This window comes from Sminthopsis crassicaudata, chromosome 1, assembly GCF_048593235.1.
Source record: "Sminthopsis crassicaudata isolate SCR6 chromosome 1, ASM4859323v1, whole genome shotgun sequence".
Taxonomy (NCBI): domain Eukaryota; kingdom Metazoa; phylum Chordata; class Mammalia; order Dasyuromorphia; family Dasyuridae; genus Sminthopsis; species Sminthopsis crassicaudata.
In genome coordinates, this window is record NC_133617.1 from 401319652 (window position 1) to 401342781 (window position 23130).

The 23130-nt window shown below is 37.8% G+C and overlaps 1 protein-coding gene and 1 pseudogene across 4 annotated transcripts in view; one reads left to right on the forward strand and one right to left on the reverse strand.

Annotated features, from left to right (window-relative positions):
- ARHGAP17 (Rho GTPase activating protein 17) overlaps positions 1 to 23130 on the forward strand; it is a 136879-nt gene that overhangs the window by 39990 nt on the left and 73759 nt on the right. The window lies entirely within an intron of this gene.
- On the reverse strand, positions 16286 to 17050 carry LOC141549946 (high mobility group protein B1 pseudogene; annotated as a pseudogene).

The window sequence follows — 23130 nt, forward strand, 5'->3', positions numbered from 1 at the left end:
AGTAAAAGAAATATTACATGCAAAATAAATTCTAGAGTTATGGCAGCAAAATACCAAACTTAAAAATAAAAATGCTGTCTGATGAGATAGAGAAAATGTTTCTGATTCTTGAGACTATTTAAATTTTTTTTGAACTTATGAACTTAAAATACCAAAAATAGTACTTCCATATACAAAAAGAGCAAAATACAAAAAGGGAATTCTGTATAAAACTATGAATCTTCCATTTCACACTGCTTCAAAAAAAATATTCATATTACTCTCTTGTTTTTGTTTTCTTCTGTGTCTTTTAAAAAAAAATTTGAATAGCATTCTTTTTTGGCTTCACTATTATTTTTTTTAACATCTTTTTTCTCCCTCTCTGCACTTAATACTGAGAGAAAAAAGGGTGATGGGCCAGGACTTGAACCAATAAGCAAACAAATGAATTCTTAGAGTACCTATGTCCAGAAATAAAATGAGTCCCTAGAGAGAGAGAGTGTGTGTATTTTTTAATTAATTAATTAAATAAATTTTTAATGGCCTGTGCCTTGGAACTCCTTTTCCCCCAGTTTGTTCTTTTTTAGAACTGCCTTGACATGTCTTTTCTTTTAAAAATGTTTTGTATGTTTTATTACCCTTGTTCCCAAATAAAAATCATGAAGTATGCTTGAGTAGAATAAGCCAATAGATTGGGCAAGGCTGCTTCTGTGCATCAGGCTGCCTTTTTGAGGAACATGTTTCATAACAGCTCTCCAAATTTGGGGATATTTCAGACAATGATTTCTGTATAGGTATAGGATTGACCTAAATGATTCCAACTCAGATCTTATGCATCTGTAAATTGAAACAAAAAGCAAAGATTTTGTGATTCTGCTGATATATAGAGAGAGTATTATGTTCAATATTCCAAACCTATGGACTTCCACTTAGTCCAGGGTGGGAAGAAGGTTCATTTCCTCTTGGTGGAGCAGTGTATTGAAGGAGTCAGACCAGAATTCAAATGTATCCTTCCAGCATTGGCTGTATGATACTAAGCAAGTCATTTAATCCCATTTGCCTCAATTTCCTCATCTGTAAAATGGGGTCAGATGGAGGAGGAAATGGCAACCCACTCCTGTATTTTTGTCAAGGAAATCCCAAAAAGGGGTCACAAAGAATCACAGAACTGAAATGATGGAACAGTTCTTTGAAGTGGAAGAGACCAGCTTGATTCTTAGATTCCTCGAATCTTATTAGAGTTGGAAGAAGCTTCAGGGGTTAAACTTTGTATCTCAGTAGGAATTCCCTTTATAAAATCCTCTACCAGAGGCTATCCCGTCTGCTTTTGCCCTTTGTTATTTTAATTAATTTTAATTTTTATTAATATCAAATTTTATTGATATCTTTTGTTTTTTTAACTCCTAAAATTTATCCCACTGTACTTTCTCCCTTCGAAAGAGGTACCCTTGTAACAAATTTTTTTAAAGGGAAAAAGAAAAAGGAAGATTAATGCAACTGATCAATTCAACCAAGAAATCTGAAAATATGTGTAATGTTTCAGATCAGTTGAATGAACATCATCTTTCATCAAGACTTCACTTGCTTCCATTGTAGCCTTTTTTTTTTTAATGTTCATCTATTAAATTCTTAATTTCAGAATTAAGTTGAACCTAGTTTCCCTAAATCTTTTACTTATTAGTTTAAAAGGATTTTACAAATCATTTAGTTTTAACTCTCAATTGTAAAGTGAATAAAATGAACCCCAGAAAGATCATCTTACCAAAGGGTCATGAGTGTTCTCTAGTGGAATTTGAAAATCATTCTTTATTATAAATTGAAAGGTCAAGTAAAGTTCCTTTAAGGATTGCTTAATTCCTTTGAGTCGGGGTATTTTTAAAAATGTTTTATTTATTCTATATTGGTGCTACTTGTCCTCCCCCTGAGAAAACACACATTCTTGACCATCCGCAGGCAGGCCCTCACAAGGATGCACATAGCCTACATTAACAAACTGACTGTCTATATAGTTCTTATTGTGTAGTCTGCCTGTAGTTTACACTTCTCTGGGAAAAGAAGGCATATTTTGGCAGTAATCTTCTGGAAGAGGTTATTTGTTCATTGTGTTGTTAACTATTATTATTATTATCATCGAGACAAAAAACCCCCAAAACCACTTATGTTCCAGGTACTGTGCTAATTGTTTTACAGTTATTATTTCAGTTGATTCTTAGAACAACCCTGGGAGATGGGTAGTATTATAATCCCCATTTTACAGATAGAAAAACTAAAGCAAGCAAGTGACTTGCCTGAAGTCACACAGCTAATAATATCTGGGGCCATATTTGAACTCCATTCTTCCTGACTCCAGGTATAGTGATTTTATCCATTGCACCTCAAGAGTTATGAGGTATTTCAGTGCTCAGGCTGTGTCTTTGTGGAAAGAGCATTGTATTTTATATCAGGTTTGGATTGGATCCCTGATTCTGCCATATATCAGTTAAGTGATTTTTCTAAGCTTTAACTTCCACATTTATAAGATGAGGTCAATTGTATAAGGTAATACAACTCTTTATGAAAAATGTAAAGACTTTCTAGCTTTTAGATTTTTTGAACAAATAGAATCATTAACAAGACAGTTTTAAAATATTCATTTAAACTTGTATCTTTTCTTTTAAAATTTATAAAAAAATTTCTTTTTTATTACAAACTATTTTCTATGTCAACAAACATGAATATGCCAGTATGCAAAGAGCAGAAAGAATTGTATTTGAAACTGAACTTGATACATTTTTAGAAGTATCTATTATATTTAAATTGTAATAAAACTGCCTTCCTTGTCTGTGTCCCCTTCTGAACTTGATTCTTTTCTCTACATTTTACAAAATGTTTTATTGGCAGTCCTTTTTTTCCCCTTGACTCACTGTCATTACCCACCAATTCCTTTTTCAAATAGGAACCCTCCCTTATAATGAATAAGTGTATTCAAGCAAAACAAATCCACCCAGTAGCTGAAAATATATCCATCATCTTTCTGCCAAGAGAGAAGAAACATACTTTACTAATAGTCTTTAAAAAAAAAAAATTTAAATACAGAAGAGGAAAAGAAAAAAAAAATTCCATGTACACAGCAGAATATAAGAGAAGATTCAAAAAGCTTATATAATAAATATAACACATTGTGTTCAGAGATGTTTATCTTTGTTTCCTTGTAGGTTTTCTTTTGTTCTCTGATGTGTACCTTTTACTCTTTTTTTCCCCCCTCTTCTTTTCCCCTCTCTTCCTCCAATAAGGCTATAATTAAACCATAAGGGATAATGTGTGTGTGTGTGTGTGTGTGTGTGTGTGTGTGTGTGTGTGTGTGTGTGTGTATACACACACACATAGATATATTCATTCACACATACTTACATGGTAGATTTACATATGCATAAATATCTATAACTATACATATATATTCATATATACATTCATATACATATATGTAAGACATATTTCTAGTTGCCCTTTGTTTCTCTGAAGGTAGGTAAAAAACTTTCTTCATAAGTCCTAAGCCTTTTTTCTAACATCATAGCAATATTTCTACCTTAGACCATTTTGTTATTTTAAATAGTCTAAAACAATATTGATTAATATGGTTGACATATAGTGTAGTTTGCCTATTTTTCTCTTTTGATTAAATCTGTTTAAGTTTTAACTTTATTTGAAATCATGGTTACTATCCCTGCTTTTTTTTTTTTTTTTTTTTTTTTTTTTTTTTTTAAGCTAATAAATTCTACTCCTGATCTTTATTTTATGTTTGTGTGTCATTAATAATCCTCTAAAGTCATAGTCACAGAATCAGAGTTAGAAATGGAAGGGACCTTGGGCCTAGTCATTGAGCCCTACCCCCTCCCATTTCATTGATGAGAAAGCTCAGGCACTAGTTGGTTAAATGACTTTCTCAGGATCATACATCAGTCTAGTAATTGTCTGAGGCAGGGTTCAAAGCCAGGCCTTTAAGACTCCCAAGACTCCTACTTTGGTATTATTTTAATCAGAATTGATTTTTGGATCCTAGTCTCCTTTTTTTTTCTGCGTCACTTCATACAGATCTCAGTTTTCTAAGAATCCTTTCCTTTAGCAATTTCTTATGGTACAGTGATATTCTATTAACATTTTACATGCCATATTTTGTTAAATTAGTCCCTAATTGATAGGTTTCCACTTAAGATATTCCTGTAAAAGTTTTTGTATATGTGAGTTATTTCCTTCTCTCTTTGACCTCTTTGGTGTATATGCTTAGCTGTGATATAGCTAGGTCAGAATGCTCATTTTAGTGACTTATTAAGTGTTCATCTGCATTGCTTCCTTGAATGGTTAGCCTACTGGTAACTCAACCAGTATTTTATCGGTGTACCTGACTTCCCACAGCCTGTTCTACAGTTGCCATTTTCTCTTTTATTACCTTTGTCAATTTCAAAGTTGTTTTTATTTGTGTGTCTCATATTATTAGATTTTGGTGTATTTTTTCATGTGGTTGTTGATAATTTGCATTTCTTTGGGAAACTATCTTTGTATCCTTTGTCCATGTTTCTAACTATTGAGGAATCGATTTATATGTATACATGCATATATACATACACATATATGGGTGAGGTGAGTGTGTGGGTATGCATCAGTTCTGTAGATATCTTGGAAATAAGGCCTTTATCAGCAACACTTTTACCCCTTTTAACTATGTCTTTAAATTCAAACTACAATTATTTTACTTGTACAAAGGCTTTTCAGTATACGTTTTCATAATATTCTTTGCCATTCAGAAAAATTTTAAAATGGCCTCTTAACATTTTGTAAATGACTTGATTTGTGGAAAAGGTGTTTCCTGGAATCTGTTTCCTGGTTGGAAATCCTTTCCATGAGGAGTGCCCAAAGCTATGACAATTCTGTCACTAGTATGATTGTTTAGCTCTGCTGGAGACACTAGTCATGTTGGAAACAGCCAGTGAGGTTTCTTTTAATGAAAGAAACAGCAGAAGCCAGAAAATAGCTGCAAGTTTTTGTGAGAAAAATGTTTTAAAGCCCAGCTTCTTAAACTGTGGTTTGCTATACCCTATATGGGATCTTATAATTGAATGTGAGAGGGGAGCTGTAGAGAAATTATGATTTTATTATCATATCTACTTTATATACCTATATACCTAAAGTCATGTAAAAATTTGTCTAGCAAAAAAGGGTTGCAATTGGAAAAATTTTTAAGAAGCTCTACTTTAAAGCATCATAGAAATGGGAATTATCATGGTGATCATAATCATTATTCCTCTGACCTGAATGTAATTTGTCAACTCTAACAGTTTCATCTTGCATTTTTTGTGGACAACAAATTATTTGTCATTCAGGATGGTATTCGAAATTCTAGATGTTAAAGTCTTCTTTTTAACACATTAACACATTCGGGGGAAAAAAACAAGAGCAAAACCTTTCCATCCCTTAAGTGCTCTTATGTGACTAACACTTAGAATGCCAGGTACATGAGTCAATAGTTTCCATGTTAAATCTGAACAATTACTTGTTCTTTTGCTTCCAAATTCTTTGGTCCTTTGTACATATCAGAATTGAATTCTCTTGCTTCTTCCTAATGAAAGACTTTCCTCTTGAAGTTAGGGTCTGCAAATTACTGAGTATCCTTCTTGAGGTAACATCTGGGAGTGGATAGAATCAGGAAGATGAAATTCAAAATCCTTCTTAGGACCCTGGCTGTGTTTAAAGGCAAATTATTCAACTTCTTCCTCCCTGCCTGGGATACTTGCTTTCCTCTTAGTTAGCTATGTCTAGAATCCAAAAGCTTCTACTTGTCACTTTGTTGTCTATACTCTCCTCTCCCCTCAAATCTTGTAGTTTTCATTTTTAATATTTTACTTTTCCTCTAGAATACAGATGTTTTTTCTCTTTCTTTTCTTATCCATCTATTCATTCGTTTATTTGTTTAATACTTATCCTAGTTACATTTAAAACAAATTTTCCAATTTTTTAAACTTTTGAGCTCCAGATTCTCTCCCACCCTAATTAAAAAAAAAAACAAAAAAAAAACCAAGAAAAGTTTTAAAAAAGGGAAAGAATATGATTCAGTCTATATTCAGATACAATTAGTTTCTTCTCTGAATAAGATAGGCTTTTTCATTAAAAGTCTTTCAGAGTAGATCTTTGTATGCTGAGAATAGCTAAATCATTTATAGATGGTTATCTCTGAACATTGCTATTTGTATCAGTGCATTTCACTTTGCTTTAGTTAATGGAGGACTTTCCAGGTTTTATTTTTCTAAGTGCATCCTGCCCATCATTTCCCATACAGTAATAATATTCTGTGACAATCATATACCATAATTTATTCACCTATTCCCCAATTGATGGACATCCCTTCAATTTCCTTCTTTTTTGCCTGAGAAGAGAACTGCTACAAATATCTTTAAATACAACTATTCCTCTTTTTTTTTTTTTTTTTTTTTTTTTAAATAATCTCTTTTGGTGTATTTATGTCTAGTACTGGTATTGTTAGATCAAAGTATATGAGTGAATTTATAGCCCTTTGGGCCCAGATCATTTAATCATTTATCAATTGGAGCATGGCTCTTTTTTAACACACACACACGTATATATATATTCACATTTGACTCAGTTCCGTCTATATTTGAGAATATTAAGAGAAACTTGCTTAAATTCTCCTTACAATTACTCTTGCATTAATTCCCCCTCCCCCCAGAATAAAAATTTCTTGAGGACAGAGATTCCTGTTGAATCTGTTGTTTCCAATGTCTACCACAATTTTGCATACAAGAAAGTGTTTTAAGTGTTTCATGGTGATGAATATTCCCTCAGCTTCACTGTACTCATTATAAAAATCAGTCAACCAAAAAATCTTTATTAATTACCTCCCTCTTGCAAGAGACAGCTAGGAAGCTCAGCTTCAATTCAGGAAAAGCTGAGTTCAAATTCATCCTCAGACACTCACTAGCTATGTGATTCTGAGGAAGTCATATAATTTTTAAATTTTTAAAATTTTATTTTTTTGCTTTAATCCATTGGAGCAAAAAATGGCAAACCACTCCAGTATCTTTGTCAAGAAAACCCCATGCACAGTCTGTTCCTCGGGGTCACAAAGAGTTGGACACAACTGAACAATCACTATGTGGAGAGCCCTGAAGTACAGTTAGGATACAAAGACAAAAAGGAACCATTCCCTGTTCTTGCGGAGTTTTACATTCTCTTGGAGAAATAGCATGTCTACGTACACGCCAATACAGAAGAAAAACGATAATTTCAGAAGGGAGCCTTCTCCTCCTCATGGGGGTTGTGAGTTTCAGATGTCTATGAAGCACTTCACTAAGCTTTGGGAACTTGTATGAATAGCAGTTAGCAGGAGGAGTTTGTTTTATACAGTCCCTGAAGAAGCATAGAATTGCGGAGGTAGAAAAAACCTAGAAATATGTTTTCAGAGCTGGAAATGACTGTAGAATGCACACAGTCCTGCCCCTACGAGCATGCCAACACCGTCCAGAGTTACTTAGAAGGGTAATGACTCAAGCGTCCCTTCTTGGTCAGTCTAGCTTATGGTATCTCAGGTACTTATATAGGACTGGAGGAATCATTCAAGTCCTTTGAGAAGGAGCTTATTTGATGAATATTTGATTGAAGTCTGAAGACAGACTTTCAAGTTCTAACTCTTGGCACTAACTTGTGGGATCTAGGGCAAATTATTTTTCCCCTCTGGGACTTAGTTTTACCTCGCCCATCAAATGGGAACAATAAATCACTTGTACCCACCAGATGGCGGTGGGGTAAATACTTTAAAGCGCTAGGGGATTATGAGATGTCACCAGCAGCATCATTGCCCTTACATTAAAACAAAGTCAATACTAGGCTAAAAGATGATCCTAAACTCAGATTCTTTTATGTTTGGGAAATTGCTGCAGCTTAAAATAGCCAGCTGGTCTTTTGACCCATTGTCTCTGTCCTTACCATGTATATGTAGCCCTGCCAAAGGTCCCCAGCCCAGTCATGGGTAGGTCTCGGCCAATTCTGTAGATTTAGATTTAACCCCTGACTCATTTGATTTTGGAATGTACAAAAACTAACTTGGGAAAAGCTGCAGGCAGCTAAGCTGTATTTATGGGGTAGAAGGAAGGTGGGAAGTCTCAAAGTACAGATTGCCCTCTGAACAATAAAAACTGACCTGGAAAGCTTTTAGAAATCAGCAATTCTGATCCCTACTACTCCCCAGGATACATAGTTAGGTTTATATATGTGTTTATTGAATCCCCTTTGTGATAAGGCACTTCCTCATATGCTGAATAGATTGGGTAAGATCCAGCCCTGACCTCAGGGGCTTTCTAGAACACTGAGGATAAAAAAGGATAGGGTAAGATAAGACCTATCAGTAACTTTTGTACTATAGTTATATGAATTTGGGTAATTCACCTAACCTCTTGAAGCCATGTTTTCCTTTTCTGAAAATGGAATTGAATTGGATCTGGGGTTGGTGAACTACAGCCTGTGAGCTAAGGAGAGTTTTTTTTTTTTTTTTAATTTTTATTTTATTTTATAATTATAACATTTTTTGACATTACATATGCATGGGTAATTTTTTACAACATTATCCCTTGCACTTACTTCTATTTAGATTTTTTCCCTTCCTCCCCCAACCCCCTCCCCCAGATGGCAAGCAGTCTTATATATGTTAAATATATTACAGTATATTCTAGATACAATATATGTGTGTAGAACCGAATTTTTTGTTGCACAGGAAGAATTGGATTCAGAAGGTAAAAATAACAGTTTACACTCCTTTCCCAGTGGCTAAGGAGAGTTTTAACATTTTAAAATACAAGAAAACTTTTTTTTTAAAAGTGTAAAAAACATACATAGGTTACAGGTAAGACAAAAAACAAAACAAACAAAAAAAACAAGACATATCCAACTCCTAGACCAGTTGATCTCTATAGCATCTTTTGATTCCAAAATTACATATTCTTCTTAATAGTGTGAAGATGAAGAGGAGTGGGGGATATAAATAAAGAACTCTGGGAATCAGAAGTAAAGGAGGTAGTCAGCATTTCCACTTCAGTTTGAAGAGATAAGGACATCATTATAGATCATTCCATTTAAAAATGTGTCCTAAGGACTATTATAAATGTTGATTTACACAGCTTTTTCAAGTTAACAAAATCAGTCTCTTATCTTCCCCCCCCCCACTATTTCCCCTGTTTTTTTCTCTCCTCCTCCCCTAAATTTAATAATTTTAAAACTAGCTGCACTAAGGGTCTGGGGATACCCTGTATCTGTGTCTGTAATATGTGTATGTATGTTTTTGTATACATGTATTTAAACATTTTTTAATTGTACAAAGATCTTTTTGTACCATAAGACACCTTGGTGAGTTGGAAAGAAGTCTTAATTCAAATCCTACTTCTGCCACTACCTCTGTATTTTTGGGAAAGTCATTGTGAAGGTCTCGAGGCAGGACTGAGTCAGAATAATTAGGGAAACTGAGTCAGGACAATAAAACAAACCAGACTAAAACTAGAAAACACAAGGACTTGTGGCAAGGACCAGTTTCTCCCCAATAACTCCAGAATTATTAGCATAGAACAGCACTCCTTATTCAGAGAGACACATGCCTCCCTGTTTGAGTCTCTGCAGTTGTGAGGCATCTGAGCCAGAGATGGACAGTCTTTAAGTCTGTGGTCATTTGTGCATTTAACTCAGCCTCTGCTGTGTAGCAGTGCTCAAGGTGGTCCTGCTGTCCTGAGAAGGCACCCCAAGTCAGGGGCTCTGAGAGAGACAAAAAATGGAGTTTGAAAGCTTCATTCTCTCTCTCTGTCGAGGGAGGAGAGATTTCTGAGTAAATTATGCAATTAGACCAAGACAGGCCACCCCAACCATTAGAGTTCTGATCTCGAAATGCTGAAATAATAATTAAGGAAATGGGGTAACAGGGGTGGAGAAACAGATCAGAGAGACTGCCAGTCCTAGGACAGGTGTCTGATTTTGGTTGTTTTTAAAGAATAATCCCCAAGATTGAAGAAGGGATTTCAAAGTTAAAACATAAACCAGCCAATCAGAGTCTAGCAAATTTTAAGCAAGGAGTAAAATAGTTTCCAATTCGGCCTGAACTGAAATAAGACATCAGTTTTTCCCAATTTCCTGACCAATTGAAATCTGTTTCTTTTCTCCCCTGTTTACAGAAATTATCAGATTATACATAACAGACTAGTAAATTTCCTGAAACAGCAATAGTAAACAATTTTATGCAGCAATAGTTAAAAGTTTCTCATACAGAACAATAGTCAAACAGTTGTTCCCCAGTTTTAAGGAGCGGACCCATCTCAAAACCTTCTCTGCGGAAGAGAAATCCCATGTAACCCCTCCCTACTCTTAGAAGAGGCAGAGGGAGGGGAAGGCAGCTAGTGTTTACCTCAGGCGGAGGTACTTAATGCAGAGAATAGTGGCTGAGTGGGGACAAAAGACCCTAATTGGAGATAAGCGACTCCTGAAGCAAGTTTGGGGTTGGGTGAGTAGAGAGATTGAAACTCTACATAGAATTCAGGTGTTAATTTAACCATTCGCTAAAAGGCAGCTTGAGAGAGAATCTATTCTTATTCTATATCCCTGGACTTCCTGGACTGAAGCCAGAGAAGTTCTGGCAAGAAGGAGACAGTTTAAGGAAACTGAGGCAGTAAAAAAAGAACTGTTGCACACCAGAACAGAGAGAGAGATTCTAGCGAGGCGCCAGATTAAAAGTAGTTAAATAGTTTCAATCACTTTAATTCATCCCTGTCTGCCTGCAGTCAGGATGGGGGGGGGGGGGGAGTAGAAATCAAAAGAAACTATTTTCACCCTCTTAACAGTTAATTTGCATGGATTCAGAATTTGTTCCCCAGCCAAAATTACAAAGATGTCCTTTCTGAAGCTCTAGTCTGGCCAGGACCAGATATTAGAAAGGGCATCTTTTAATTGTCAGCATATGAGGGGGCATAGGATGCCAAATGAGAGAAATAAGAGAGTGCGCTAGGAGCTAAAAGTCCTGGACCAAGAGAAAAGTCAGGAGTTCCCACCTGCAGGGTTACTGAAATGGAGAAAGGCTTGGTTTTAGAGAGCAGGTAAGTATGCCCTGAGGCTTAGAAAGAAAATGGGCAGTTTTAAAATCCTGCCTAGAGAGCATGGTCAGGAAATTTGAGTTCCATTTTAAAAGATATGGGACAAGCTAGTTCTCTGAGAGCGCTGGAAGCCTTGGCTCCTTTAAGAGCCAGTTAAAAGCTATGGGAGGGTGTTTCTAGAGATCTTGAAAAGAGTCCCCAAATCTCCCCACTGTACCCCAAGAAAGGGACAGGATGGGAGATTTAAATGGCAGGTTAAGGGGGCAGCTAGGTGGAGCAGTGGATAGAGCACCAGCCTTGAATTCAGGAGGACCCAAGTTCAAATCTGGTTTCAGACACTTAACGCTTCCTAGCTGTGTGACCCTGGGCAAGTCACTTAACCCCAGCCTCAAAATAAATAAATAAATAAATAAATGGCAGGTTAAGCCACATGGCAGAGGTTGGAAAAGAGAGAGGATGGGAGAAGGGAGAGATGTTATCTTACCCAGTGCTTCTCAGGTGGCGAAGGTGAAGGCTCACGCAGCTGGGTAGAGACACATCTCCAAGTTCACCCCAATCCATTGACAGTCTCCTCGTGGCTATAGCCTGACCACTACGGTGGAGTGCGAGAGGGCTCAAACACAGATATCTCCCCCAGAAGAGATCAAGGAGACTGTGGCCTGGGACCCTAGTGGGTTGGCCACGTGGTTGGGGGGAGGGGTGAAGAAGAGACACTCTCCCTTGTGTCGGAGTTGTAGCCTATGGGCAGGCTTTTCTGGCAAGATAAATGGATTAGAAATGCCTTGGCTCTCTAGAAGCAGCTTCTAGAGACAGAGTGAGACGAAAAGAGAAGTAGTCTCATGGGAGACTTTGCTCGCACCCCAAACCTGGTCTGGGTCCCCTATGTTTTAGAGAGAGTGAGATGAGGGTAGGAACACAGATATTCTTCCCGGAAGCTGCTCGAAACTAAGGACGAAAATTGGTTCTGAGAGACCTGAAAAGGTTAAGGTTAGTTTTTTGGGTAACAATTTTCAGGGTCCCCGTACGGGCCACCAACTAATGAGGGAAAGGAAAGGGGGAACCCCATTTCTTGGCGCATAGATAATCCCACGAGGTGCAGTGTCTCCTGTAAAATGAATTTACAGGCCTGAAAACCTAGATTGATGAATAAAAGGTTTATTGTAGGAATTTGGAAGTAAAGCTCAGTTAGAAAGATACCAGGGCCAGAGGTGGCCGCTGGGTGGGCAGGAACCTTTACATGGCTGGAAGATACCATGTGTTGGGGGGGGGCTCCTGCAAAGAGGGTGTTCTGGCTCACCTCTTTTATACCTAGAAGATGATGGACGGTACCCCTAAGTTCTCGGTGGGCTTTTCAGTTAGCTCAGATCAGGTGAGGGCTGGGGGAAGCTGAGCTGATAGTGGGGGCTGGGCCCGGATATTCAAAGGGTGCCTTTGACCAGGATTTGTGAATCAAGGTCAGCCAATGAGTTGGGCAATTAGAAAGGAATCTTTCAACCCCCATCAGTTTGAGTTTCCTCCTCTGTAGAATGAAGTTCTTTTAGGTTATAATCTATGATCACATAGCCTTGCCTTTAAATCATAAATGTAGCCTGTCAAATCAAAGGAGCCAGCACAGTAACACCAAAGCCACATTCTTGAAATGCTGCATTATCAGAAGGGGAAAACCAAAAGATATGAACAGAAAACTTTAGGAAGCAAATAATCTATGATTTTCCATTTGCAACTTCTTCATTCTCAGACTCATCTGGCTCTGATATGCTTCTCTGTGCAAAACCCTGGGCAGGTTGCCTAACTAGATTGTCTCTGTTTTCTTACCTATTAAATTGGGATAAAAATACATACCCTAGGTATTTTCTCCAAAGAAAGAACTGGGTATTGGCCCTAATTTACTTTCTATATGTTAATAAATTCTGGCTCCACTCACTTCCTACCTGTTGGAACTTCTGGCAAATCAGCTAATCTGGTTGAGCCTCAGTTTCCTCATTTATTAAATGAATTAAGTGACTTGTGAGATCTTTCTAGCTGTAATTTGATGATCTTAGATGGTCCCTGAGATTCCTTCCAGTTCTTTATCTCATGACCATGTATAAATCAGATCTAGTACATCCTGAGTCAGTCCATTTCATTTTGCTTGTACTGCTTGTTATGATTTCCTTTCTGCTATTGAATTGAAATGTATCTTCACTATGAGTTCTACCCTTTAATCCTGAGTGATGCTCTGGGAGCAGAGCTGGGCTAATGCAGTCCCTCTTCTTCATATAGTGATCCTCTTTCCCCAAGTCTTCTCCTGGCAAAACAGCCAATGCTCCTGCAGCTTGGCCTCTTGGGGGATGGCCCTTCTTAGGACCCCTGATGGTTGGACTCCTTATTGGGACTCAGGTGCAGCTGGGTCAAAGCCAAGCACAGCTGGCTAACCTTTGCTCCTCTAAACACTCTTAATGCAGCATGAAATCGCACTTTTTCAGCTGCCTGGCCACACTTCTGATGTAGATTTTGGAGCCCACTTCAAAGACTCTGGTTTCTCCGGCAGCTTCATATCCTAGAATTCATGGCTGTTTCAAGGTCCTGTTCCTCTTTGCCCCCCTTAGACTGTGGCTCTTTGGACCCTTCTTGTTTGGAGAAGCCCAGGGGCACTTGAGAGAATTTGGCTCCCTTTCCCCCAGGACTTTTTGTATTTTCAGTTTTGCTGTCCTTTCCCATCTCTGCGTGTAACCAGCTGAGTTGTCAAGTTGTTGTTTCTGCTATTGCAAAAGTCTCTTCATTGTGTGAGCTGTTCTTCTGGCCCTTTTCAGAGATTGACTTTGCTTGGCTCTTCCTTTCTTGTGTAGTGCTGGCTCTGTGGCCAGTTCAGTGGTTTCATGTTCCACACTTGCTCATTGTGTTTGCGCTCTGGAGGTTGTGGATACAGTTATGAACTTGGCTGGTCCTTGACTTCCACTTTACTGAGGAGAGGAAAGACAAGAATGAATGGTTTTTTTCCAGTTATTTTAAGGAGTAACTAATCTCCACATGTAAAGATATTAAGTTGTTTAAAGGTATCATGATATGTTAGAACAGTGAATGTATGTACTGATGATTCTTATAAAGGTCTCAGTTTAGCCACTAGGATTGTAGGACTGTAGAGTTCAAAGGAATTCTGGAAGTTCATCTAATTCAATTATCTAATTTGATAGATGAGGAAGCCTCGACATAAAGTGACTTGTCTCACATAGATTTGGTACTTTTCATTAAATATTGACTGTTGTTTCTTCATCTGTAAAATGGTAGAAATGTAGAGTTACTGTTCATGGTCATATAATTTGTGGGTCTGCTGCATGCCATCAGAGTTGCTAAAGTCCTAAGTCCTGGCACTGTCCGAGTTCAACTGCTTGTACTTAATGGGTTCAGTCATATCACCTGGAGTTGCCTGGGCCTCTAGATCATAACAGTGACTGGAGCTGAGGGTTACAAATTTCTTCTGCTTGGCTTTCACCAAGAGAATCTTTTTCTTTAGGGGAAACAGAGGTCCTAGCAAATGGTATCTGCAACCAGACAGAGAGGTTAAATCCCAGAAACAACTCCTACTAAATTCCCCCCCTCCCCACTCCACCAAGAGTCTATCCAGAGAGATTGGTCTATAAATTGACACTCATACCTGTAATCCAGGTACCTTTTTTCATCTACCTATCAGATATTCGTTTCAGGGGCCCAAAATGTGATCAATTTTGTGAAATACTTTGTAAACCTTCAGAAGGGCAGTAGAAATGCTAGCTGTTGATATTGTCATTATGAGTGTCTTCGGCCTTGGTCTCCCTCTGAAAGCCATATGAGAGGTGTGAGGCCCTCCCTCCTCTGGGTGGGCAGTTGCCCCCTCCACCTTACCAGACTACTCCTGCCTTTGCCAGCACCTGCCCTCCAGCCTCTCGAGGGAGAGGGTGGTATTCTGTAAACCCTTCCCCCTCTCACTCTCTTAGGTTTTCCTAATAGGTTTTGTTTGTGAGAGTGAAAAGAGAGCCAGCTTTGAAGCCACGAAGGTCCCAGGTTATGTCGTCCCCCTGGCACTTATTGCCTGTGTGACCCAGGGATGTCTCTGCATCTTTCAGTCTAAGACTTGGTTGTAGAAGCAGTGGTGAGACCTGTATTAGTAGGCACTTAATCATAGGAGAGCTTCCTTTACAGATGAAAACCCAGGCTCAGTTCTTGGCCTCTCCATTGAAAAGTAATGTTGGAAAAGTTTATCTGGTTTGATTTTTTTTTTCATATTTTGCTTGATGTAGGGAACACCTCACTATGGATGCTTGTCAGTTTACAGACTCAGGAGTTTCCTGGGAACTCTGAGAAGTTCAAGTAACTATAGAGTTTCTGTCACAGGCTAGAATAGATGGAGGCTTTTAAGGCTTCTGAGGCTGCTCCTCAATCCACCATGCCATAATACTGCTTCTTACTTAGAAATCTGTTCCCTTGAAGTAGCTTCAATAGATGAGAGATGCAGAGGATACCTTCAAGACTCCTAATCGCACTCCTCTTCCCCCTGTTTGACAGAGGAGGAAGCTGTAGCAGAAAAGAAATGAGTAGCTCCACTATATCCAGTACATCTCATTGCACTGCTCTGTGATGAGACTGCTAGGTCTGAAGTTACAGCAACCAAGGCTACAGCCCCTGGTGTGAATTACCAGATGAGACTTTTAAAAATTCACCAATATTGTCTTGCCACTGGAGGCATTGTATTAATGTGCCCATTTCCATAGGGTTGGCTGGTCATCAGTTTAATCTACATTTATAGAATTGAATTGCTTTTTCATATTTTAATGGATAGGTAGTGCTCATGGATTTTTTTTTAGCCATTGTGCTTACTGATTGTTAGTGAGGTTATATTTAATCATCAACAGATACGCCAATTCTTGGTGCAATGGCCAGGCAATCAGGGAATCTGATTTTCATTTCTTTGTTTAATACCTGCTCCCTGTGTGATTTTGGACAAAGATGTTAGAACTATGTGATAGAAAGCAAAGAATACTTGAATTTAGGAAGCTTCTATTTGAATTTCACTATGAACTCCTAATAGTGTTGTGACTTGGAGCAAGTCACTTTAACTTGCTTGGTACTCAGTCTGTTAATCTGTAAGATGAGGGTAGCATTTAGACCACTTATCTTTTTAGATGATTTTTTTTTTTTTTTTTACATTTCAATTTTTTTTCTTTAAAAGGAGTGAGTTGTGTACAGGGGGGTTAAATGCTTTATAGACAAGAAAAAAACTGCTCTATAACCAACTTATTCATCGTCATCATCATCTTCCTCCTCCTCCTCCTCATCTTCTTCATCTTCCTCCTCGTCTTCTTCATCTTCTTCATCTTCCTCCTCCTCCTTCTTTTTCTTGCTCTTCTCAGCCTTGACAACTCCTCCTTTTTTTCCCACATCAGGTTTTCCTTTAGCCCGGTATGCAGCAATATCCTTTTCATATTTTTCCTTCAGTTTAGCTGCTTTCTTTTCATAAGGTTGCTTGTCATCTGCAGCAGTATTATTCCACATTTCTCCCAATTTTTTTGCCACATCTCCAATAGAAAGACCAGGATGCTCCCCTTTGATTTTTGGACGATACTCAAAACAGAATAAGAAAAATGCCGAAGGAGGCCTCTTCGGTGCATTGGGATCCTTAAACTTCTTTTTTGTTTCTCCCTTAGGTGGTATGTAGGTTTTCATTTCTCTTTCATAACGAACCTTATCAGCTTTTGCCATGTCCTCAAATTTTCCTTTCTCTTTAGCAGACATTGTCTTCCACCTTTCTGAGCATTTTTTAGAAAATTCTGAGAAGTTCACAGAAGCATCTGGGTGCTTCTTCTTGTGTTCCTCCCGGCAGGTTTGCACAAAGAAGGCATATGAAGACATTTTCCCTCTCGGCTTCTTAGGATCACCTTTGCCCATTTTTGATTATTTTCCTCAGCGCCGCACAGAGTAGCCCAGTGCCCATCCGGCTCTTACTTGCCCCCTTTTTAGATGATTTTTAACAAAAGTGTTTTATAAACCTTCACACTCTATGAAAATTGATTTTATCTAGGAATAGTCTAAGGACAAGTTATTGTCTTGTCCTCTCATGTATATATGCTCCCTGGACTCTTATCTAAGTGAATAAAATTACTATTTATAGCTAAGAAGTGTTTTGATATTTGAACTGATTTTTTTCTAGACTTGTTGAAAGCATCCTTGAGACAGAACAGTGGGGATGAGATGTACTTTGTTCCCATAGTTTTAAATTTTTGTATTCTATATTTAAAAACTCTTCCTTTTATGTAGTTCAGATTGAGTATGGCAACAGCAATAAAAAAAAAAATCTTAAGTTTTTATGTACTTAAAATAAATTTTAGCCATTAAATTTTTGTATCTAGACATATGTGAGCAACAATTTGGTCTTTAATAATGTTAGAGCTTTGATACAATTTTTGTTGAATTCTCAAAGCTGTTTTTAGCATTTTTATTTGTCTTATGAAGATTTGTCCTTTCTAGGTAGTGGGATAGGTAGATAGCAAGATAGATTTGTTTGCAATCTTCAATAAAATGTTGCATAGTTTCCATTATTTCATTGTATTATTAATAACAGTTACATGTGATACCTAGCAACCATAGCACATTAACTCATGCAAAATAAGTCAACATGTTATTCTGCTCATTGAGGCATTAATCTTTATGGAGGTCGAATTTGGCAAATTTATCCAAATGTTCAGTATCACTTATGCTTTAAAATTGTGGGGATAATGGACTGTGTTTAGAAAAGTGATCCATGAAAAATATAGAAAGTTGTATTTTTCTTTGTAATATGCTGTTTTTGCAAGATATGTCTTGGCTTCCAGTGCACTTCTCAGTTTGAAATGGGCAAAAGCTCCCTTTTCAGGAAATACACCTGCCTTAGCAACATTTACTTATTAAAAACAAGAACAGCCACTCTTGTCTTTTCAGTGAGCTTTGGGCTAGAAATAGGGGCTTCTTCTGCCTCCTGATCTTTTCACTGAGAACTTGGTCCTGATTGTTAGGTATACCTGCAAAGAATTTTATCAGGTAAAGTACCTTGGACCCTGAATGTTACAAAAATGTGAAATTTAATGATATTGTAATGATCCATTTTTATTTTATTCTTATCCTTTGAAAATTACTCAGAGACTTCTTTTAAAGTTTCTTTAGTTATATATTTTTGATATCTTTACTGTAGATTAGTTTTTCTGATAGAGATCTGTTCTGCTGTTTATGCACATAGTACTCTACAACCTGCAGTATTTTGTTATTCTGTTTTTATATTTTCCCCAATTACGTTAAAAACAATTTTTAACATTTTTTCACTTTTTATTATAGTTTTTTATTTACATGGGTAATTTTTCAGCATTGACAGTTGCAAAACCATTTGTTCCAACTTTTCTCCTCCTTCCTCCCACCCCTTCCCCCAGATGGCATGTTGACCAATACATGAATTTTTAACATTTTTTTAAAGTTTTCAGCTCCTTCCATCTTCTCTTCCCTCCCTGAGATAATAAGCAACCTTATATAAGTTATAATTGTGCAAATCATGCCATTCTTTAATACTTCAAAAATCTATTGATTTAATCTATAAGTTTTTCCTATAGGGATCCCTCTCCATTACTTACTAGTATGTTTACCATGATGAGACACTGGGGAGTGAGTTGGGGTAGAGATTTGTATGTCAACAGAAGGAAAAACTGAGTTTGCTTACATTTTTTAAGATAAAATAAAATCCTTTGTTTTGAAATGAGATATGATAAATGGAAAAATAGAATTACTGAGACGTTCATAGAGGCTGTTATAATTTCTTACCTTCTTCTTGTAATGGTGTGTTTGGGGAAGCCACATGATCTTGTGGAACAAGTACTAACTAGCTTTGGAGTTTGGATCTGCATTTGAAAACTGCCTTTGATCGTTCTATCTGCATGACTTCAGAGAAATCACTTAGCCTCTGGACCTTGGATTTTATCATCTATGGCCTGAAATGGGTAGAATTCGTGTCCTTATAGTGAATAGAATTGAGAGCCAAAGATGATGTCTTCATAAATTCACTTTGCAGCCTGTGGAACTTCTGTGGGTGACCTGCTTTGTACTCCTTCTCTTAGAGGGGCTAAAGATTATTGTTTTTGTTTTGCTATTCTTTTTTTCCCCCTTAGTAGTATTTTGTTTTACCAAGTGCACATAAAGTTAGCTTTCAGCATTTATTTGTATCAGATTTTGAGCTCCAAATTTGTTCTCCCTCCATTACCTTCCCCAAGACAGCAAACAGTCTGTTATGGGTTATACGGGTACAATCCTTTCCCTCAAGTACTCTTAAAATTTGTTTACAGAAATACTGAAAGTGACCTTGAGGCTTTCTAGCCTTACCTATTCCTGACCGAGGATCTTTTGTAGCATTCTTGACAAGTGATTATCTAGTCTTCCCTTAAAACCAGTCAGTCAGGAAGTGTGGCTGAGTGGAAAGGGCACTGGCTCTGGAAACTGAAGACTGGTACTCAACTCCTGCCTTTGATAACATTTGCTTATGTAAATCCTTTTGCCTCCCTAAATCTGAGTTTCCTCATATGTAAATTGAGTGGGTTGGAATAGATGGGTCTGAAGGGTCCTTTCAACTCTAGATATGTGACCCTGGCACAAATACATTCATTACATTAGATAGTGGGGCTTGTCCCAGCCCCTTGAGATTGCCACAGGGGCTCCTGATGAGTAAAGCTTCTCAAGAGTTGGGTGGCCCTTAATCATACTTCTGGGAACAGCACAACTAAGCCAACTCTAAATCAGTTCTTCTTTTCTTAAACTTTCAGAAAGTCCCTCATCCCTTTGTTCATTTCCTCCTAACCCCCTGCAGTTCAGTGGTACAAAGACACCCCATCCAGTCCCCAAGCCTTGTAGGACTTCCCAGAATTGAAGTCTTATGACTATATGAGACACAGATTGGTTTCCTCATGATAGGCCACCATTGTCTCTGTTCATTTCCTTTACTTGCATGTCACAGACATACAATTGGTGACCAAGTTGTATGCTTATAGCATCGGAAGATAATGTGCTATAGGTCACCTAAGTCAACTCCTCCTCCCCCCCTTCACATATGAGGAAACTGAGGCACAAAGAGATGAAATGGCTTGTTGATAGCCACAAGCCCCAAGCTGAGGTGAGATTTGGACTCAGGTTTTCCTGACTCCACGTCCAGGGACTTCTTTCTGTCCTGGGCCTTCTCGTATTCAGGGATACTTCTGCCTCTCCTGTTTCTCCATCCCTTCCTCTCCAACCCCTCTTTTATATCCTAGTACAGCCCTTATTAATGTCCACCTGTTTTGTTTAGTGACTTTCTTGTGAAGGGACTATAGTAATCTTATTTCAATTCAGGGGTTTTGTGTGTATGTGTGTGCACTGATATTTTTTAATAGCTTCTAAATGAGGTGTTCCAGTTTTTACATATCTGCCAGACTTCCTGAGTTGTTATGCCTCTGCTCAAAAACCTCCATAGACTTCCTACCCTCTACCAAATAAATTTGGACGATTTGATCTGGCTTTCAGACCCTCCATCACTCAGCTCTACCTGCTGTTCATGTTACTCTCTCACTAATCCCTTGCACACTGAGTCTCCTCTACATGCCCCATGTTCTCCTGCCTCCCTGCCGTGACTGATGCTCTTCTTCACACTTGGAATGCCATGTAGGTGGGACCCGAGTCAGACCCAGTTGGAAACATACCATTCAGTGCCTGGGCAGGATCTGTTTCTTCACCTAGCGACTGGCTACTTAATTGTGTAGAGGTTTTTGATCAATATGCTGTTTCCAGGCATGTGGTCTGTTAAGGCTCGGAGAGAAGAGATACCATCTTGAGTTAGTGAAAAGTTCACCCATACTGGTGAAATAGGGGGTTCTTCCAAAGAATTGGAGTTCAAATCTAAACTGCAGCTGGGTGTATATGTGTGTGTGTGTTGAGTAGTTCAGATGTTGCAACTATTCTTTATAAAATATGAGAGTGTGTTTAGTGTTTTTAAGTTTCGCTTTCATAAAAATATTAACTAGTGCTAACATGTCATGTTTATTGTTATTTGTGACAAACATAACTGTTTTAAAATTGTATCCATTTTAATCTAAAATGGTAAATGTTGATAAATGTAGTCAACATGTATGAATGCTCCTTGGGGTCCTCACTAATTTTTATGATTTTAGATGGGTTTCAAAACAAAAAATTTTGAGAACTGATAGTCCAGAGAAATGTCTGGAACCAGCATAAGGTAGTAGCAATGCACATCAGGGGGAAAAAATAGGCTAAAGGAAGTAGGGCAGAAACAAGATATCAAGCGCAGAAGTGGAGATACTTTGGTAGTGGGTTGATGGTGGGGTGTATGGTCTCCTGGCACAGGAATTGTAGAAGTGAATCTCTCAGGGTTGTTAAGACACAACCAGCTGCCTATGCCTTGTCTAGACTTAGAATTAGAAAGGACTTCAGAAATCATTATCCAGTCTAATTCTCTTATTTTAGAGGGGGTAAATTTTAGATCCCAAGAACTTGAATGACTTGCCCAATGTCACATAGGAGCAAAACTGGAATAAGATGTTAGGTCTCTTAATTCCCAAGCCAGCCATACTTTCTGCTCTACAGTGATATCTTCCCCAAAGTTCTTCAGATTGACAGAAATAATAATTCTTTTTCATAAGATTTTGTATTCCAAATTTTTCTCCCTAACCCCTGCCCAAGACTACATGTAATCTGCTATAGGTTAAATATATGCATATTTCCATATTGTTCTATTGTGTAAGAAAAATCAGTCCAAAAAGGGGGGAAAAACACAAGAAAAAGCAAACAAACCAAGAAGAAGTACAAAAAAAGATGAAAATCCTATGCTTTGATCCACATCCATTCTCCACAGTTTTTTCCTCTGGAAGTGAATGGCATTTTCTATCCCAAGTCTATTGCTATCCAATGGGATTGCTGAGAAAACCTAAGTCTGTCACAGTTGATCCTCACACAGTCTTGCTATTACTCTGTACTGTGTTTTCTTAGTTCTGCTCACTTCACTCTTCATCAGTTCATGTGAGTTTTTCCAGATTAGAAATAATAAGTCTTTTATGTTTTTATTCTGCTTTTAATTTGGAGAACAGAATATGGGATTTTAGAACAGAAGGAACATCTCTTCTAGCTCCTTACAGAGAAAACTGTGGCTCCAGGAGGAGTGAAGTGACTGCCCAGAGATTTCTTCCAAGCCTTTCTGCCCCATAATTTCCCTCACTCTCTAGAGAACATTCATGTACCTGGGGTGATTAAGGAACGTGGAGAGACTTTTTTAGAGAAGAGACTTTTCTAATGTCTTTTCTCAACAGTTTTCATAGAATTATAGCTTTGGAGATTTGGAAAGGACTTCAGCAGCCACTAAGTTCAACTCACAGACCAGAAGAATACTGTCATCTTAAACCTGAGTTATTATTCTCTTTGCGACTGTCACCCACTTCTTCCTTTCTTAAGAGTTCTTTATTGAGTCTTGCTCCCTATTTGGTGCTGTTCTAGATGCTCTGGAAGGAGAAAGAAGGTTGGAGTGTGTGTGGTTCCTTTTGTAAAATGCAGATATAATTGGAGATACCTGATGAGAAGCCCCAAACAATTAGAGAACAAGTATGGATAGCCTCAAGCTCCAAAAGTGTATGATAAGTGCAATAGGAGTCCAAAAAGTGGAGGCTTGTTGGGATTTGTCATCAAAGATGGCTGGGATTTAGGTGGTACTTTAAAAAGGTAGATAGGTTTTTCTTAATGGTTATTATAAGGAGAGATAACAGAGCTAAAATGCTCCAATTTTAATTTTTTTAAATGGTGATTCTTTGAACATTGCATCTGAAAGCTGATGGGGTCTCTACTCCTGATTCAGTCAAACCACTTCTCTCTAGGCATTGGATTTCTCTTCTATAAATCAAGGAAGATGTTAGATGATCTCTAACAATATGATCATCTTTCTGATCTCTAGCATTGGTACTCATCTGCTGCTGAGAGATTAAGACAGAATGATGGAATTTGAGAGACTTGGGTTCTAATGTAGCCTTAAATACTGATG